The sequence below is a fragment of the Hydra vulgaris genome, chromosome 05, assembly GCF_038396675.1.
Source record: "Hydra vulgaris chromosome 05, alternate assembly HydraT2T_AEP".
NCBI classification, from domain to species: Eukaryota; Metazoa; Cnidaria; class Hydrozoa; order Anthoathecata; family Hydridae; genus Hydra; species Hydra vulgaris.
This window is the reverse complement of record NC_088924.1, coordinates 41,170,001-41,173,742: the sequence shown is the minus strand read 5'-3', so window position 1 is coordinate 41,173,742 and position 3,742 is coordinate 41,170,001.

The window sequence follows — 3,742 nt, the reverse complement described above, 5'->3', positions numbered from 1 at the left end:
AGCTATATAGGTCATGAAATTTATAAATGAGATATAGTTACAAAAGATCTGATCTTTATTTTTATACTTTTAATAACAATTATTATATGTTTTATGCTACTTATGTTATACTTTTATATTATAAAACTATAAAGTTATAAAATTATATAAAACGTTTTCATATAGTGGGGATTTAGGGGGAAATGTTCGTGTAACTATACTTGTTTATGCTTCGATAATTAAAAAAAATAAATTATCAAGCTTTTTGCTGTGGAAATTTTATAGTAACAATTTCTATCAAATATTTTTTAAATTTAATCTCAGCAGAAAATAAAAGTTTACATTAAGATTAAGTTAAAGATTACTAATTAAAAATTAATAAACTCATAAACAAATATTAAGGATCACTGTTTTCTCTGGTTTATGCATTATCAAAAATCTTCCTAGTATACCGTCGACCACCTATTTATCATGCACCTGTTCTTGTGCAACATCATCTTCTACATTCGTATACTGATCGTCTGGTTTCGTAAACTGATTTGTAACCGCAAAAAACTAGGGTAAAATAGTTAGCATTTTAAATGTAAATTCATAAATCAAAATTAGAATTCACAGAACAACTTTACATCTGGAGCTTTCTGAATGAAAGTTTCCGAAATTAAATGTACCATGTTTATTTTTGACATTAAAAAAACTAGTATCGTCGCGACATAACATATGCAGTGGTTTTTACCAGCTCTGTTCCACCAATTTTCTTTAGCAAGTGTAACTAAATTAAGCTAAAATGCATCTAAAATAAAAAAATAATATTTAATTGTTAAACCTTTTGATTATTGCAAAGATGAATACCTAGTGTTACACAATCATACTAGCGTTTACAAAATTAATTTAAACTTACAAAAAAAGTTCTTACAGCAGGAATTTCATAACGAGAGAGCAGCACATATTTTTCATAACGAGAGACCAAAACTCATATTTTCAACTGTGTCAATGTCCCCATCAATAATTTCTAAAACATCGGAGTCCATTGATTTGTTGGCATTTAGGAAGGTAGATTGTCGCGATAAGAGCTTTTTAACTTTCATGAATTAAAATGGCGCACCCGACACTCGTTTATTATTTTTTTTATCAGTCGTTTTGCTTTCATTTATTGAAAGGAAGTGAATCTTGAAAACGCTTTCAAGTCTAATTTAATAGACTAATTCAAGTCTAATTAGCCAATAAAAAAAAAATGTCTTGATAAGTTTTTTATTTCCTTTTAATTATGCCTATTTAAATTGCGTGACTTAAGCTGTTATGTAAGTATTCTGACCAATGACTATATTACTATATTATAATACTAGCTGGAGTTACCCGGCGTTGCCCGGGCCAATATTTAAACTGGCTTACCTGATATCTGTACACAAAAATGGGCCCAAAAATGGGCCCAAAAAATAAGGGTCCCCCCTTGACCCCGGGGGTCGGGAACGGGGTCAAAACCCAGCTAAGAACCTTCTCCCCCTCGAGGACTACCCCCATGCCAAATTTCATCGAGATCGGTCCAGCGGTTCGGATTTCTATAGAGAACAAACAAACAAACACACACACATTGCCCTTTATATATATTAAGATAATAAAGTTTATTAAACGTCGATCAAACGTTTAGAATAAGGACTTATATTTGTCAATATTGTAAACGTTTGATCAACGTTTAATAAACGTGTATATTAAAAGATTTAAAGCGTAGATTTTTAAATCTATAAATGTTTACGTTACGTCTAATTAAGGTCGATTAAAGATTTACAATATTGACTAATGTAAGTCAATATTCTAAACGTTAGATCGACGTTTAGTAGACGTATATGTAAAAACGTTTGAAATGTACATTTCAAATCAAGCGTGTCGATTTTTAGTCAATAATAGTTCGCTAAACGTTTTATCCGTTTTTTGACCGATTTTGACAAAATACTGATCAATTCTGAACCAATCTGTGTTTACTGGGTTATAGAGCAACATCCTACCTATACTTTTTAAAATGAAAGGGAAATCATTTTAAACTAAACTTGGATTTCTTTTGTTAAGTTTCAAAATAATTATATTTTTCCTCTTCCAGGTTTTGAAAAGGTTTTGTAAGAGAGACATTCTAATAAACGAGCTAAAGCAATTCAAATTTAGTACCCCATTTAGTACACACTACACAAAGCGTGGAAGAATAAGTGGGCTTCTTAACCAGAAACTTAAATAAGATTCTAAACGTTATGTTTGTTGAAGTCTGCTCGGCATTCTGCAAACAAACCAAACTTGTTTATAATTATTCCCGCGCTGCATTTAAACTAGCTATCCTCTCTACTTTAAGCACTTGTCTTGCCTTCCCTGTTTTAGCTGTGTATTTGACGCATAATGGTCACTGTCATTATGAGTACTAAATAATATTTGAAATATATTTATAAGGGTAAATAATATATGACTAATTTTAATCAAAACTTATTTTAGGGAATAGCAAGTTTAATAGAAATTTTAATTGAAAAAGAGTTAAAAAGTTATAATAACAATAATAACAACAACAATCATCATATCACAAAAGAGTAAAAAAATGGAAAAAGTTAAAGCGATCGATGATGCTTTAATATAATTGAAATCGACAATGATTTGCAAGGTGAAGAAAAGTTAAGTAACAAATTTAAGATTTAATTAGAAAGATAAGTTTAGAAGAAAATTTAACAAGAGTTGAAACGAACTTAAAATTACAAGTTTTCTCTATTTTTTTAAAAAAAGCATCAAAATAATTAAGAAATTTAAGAAGAGTAATAATGAATATCTGGCAGTTCTGGTATGCTGGTATACATTTCTAAGTATCTGGCAGTGTACAAGGTTCTACATTTACTTTTGCAAAGAACTTGACTTCCTCCTTTAAAATTACGTACCTTTGATAGAAAGTCTAAGGAATTGCAGACATTTTATGAAAATTTTGAATGTGCTATTTACAATCATGATGACCTTTCCCCAATACAAAAACTTAATTATTTACGTAATTTACAATCTTGAGGTTGGAAGTTAGAAGTTTAGAAAATTTAGGTATAGGTTGCACTATGTATAGACCTTCATTAATTTCTATCATAATGAAAAAAAACCCCAAAAATTTGTATTTAATTATTACTAGAAAATTTTTAAGATAATTGGAGTTTAAGAAGTGTTTTAAAATCTTTAAAATCTTTATTACGATCTAAAGAAAAGACTGAGTTTCAAAAATTTCCTTTTTCATAACGACAATAAAGAAGAGTCAAAAAGTAAACTAACATCTGTTGAAAGTAAAAAATTGATAAAATCAAAGAATGTTTTGTTGAAAACAGCTATGATTATTTTAAATTATACAGAAAATCCACAAAGATGTCGTCTCCTATTTGGCAGTTTCTCTCAACTGAGTTGTATTTCTCCATCATCCATTATATTTCTCCATCATCGTAAAAAGTTTTTTCTTCCCACAATTGGAAGAAAGCAAAGAAGCATTAAAACTTTGATAAAAAAAAGCCAACACAAATTTTAGACGTGGTACAGTATTCAATAGTAACCTTAATCGTTTCTTTAATACCTGCAACTTGTTTTGTTAAGCCTATATGTGCTCAATTTAAGGTCATTTTATAAAGGAGGCTTTTGATTCTTTTAAACATTTAAAAGGTCTCACTTTAGCTGATAGTTATGTTAATAGTAGGTCCTTAAAAGTTGATATACGAATTGGGTCAGATTATTAATGGATATTTTTTAATAGCAAAGTAGTTGTATCAAT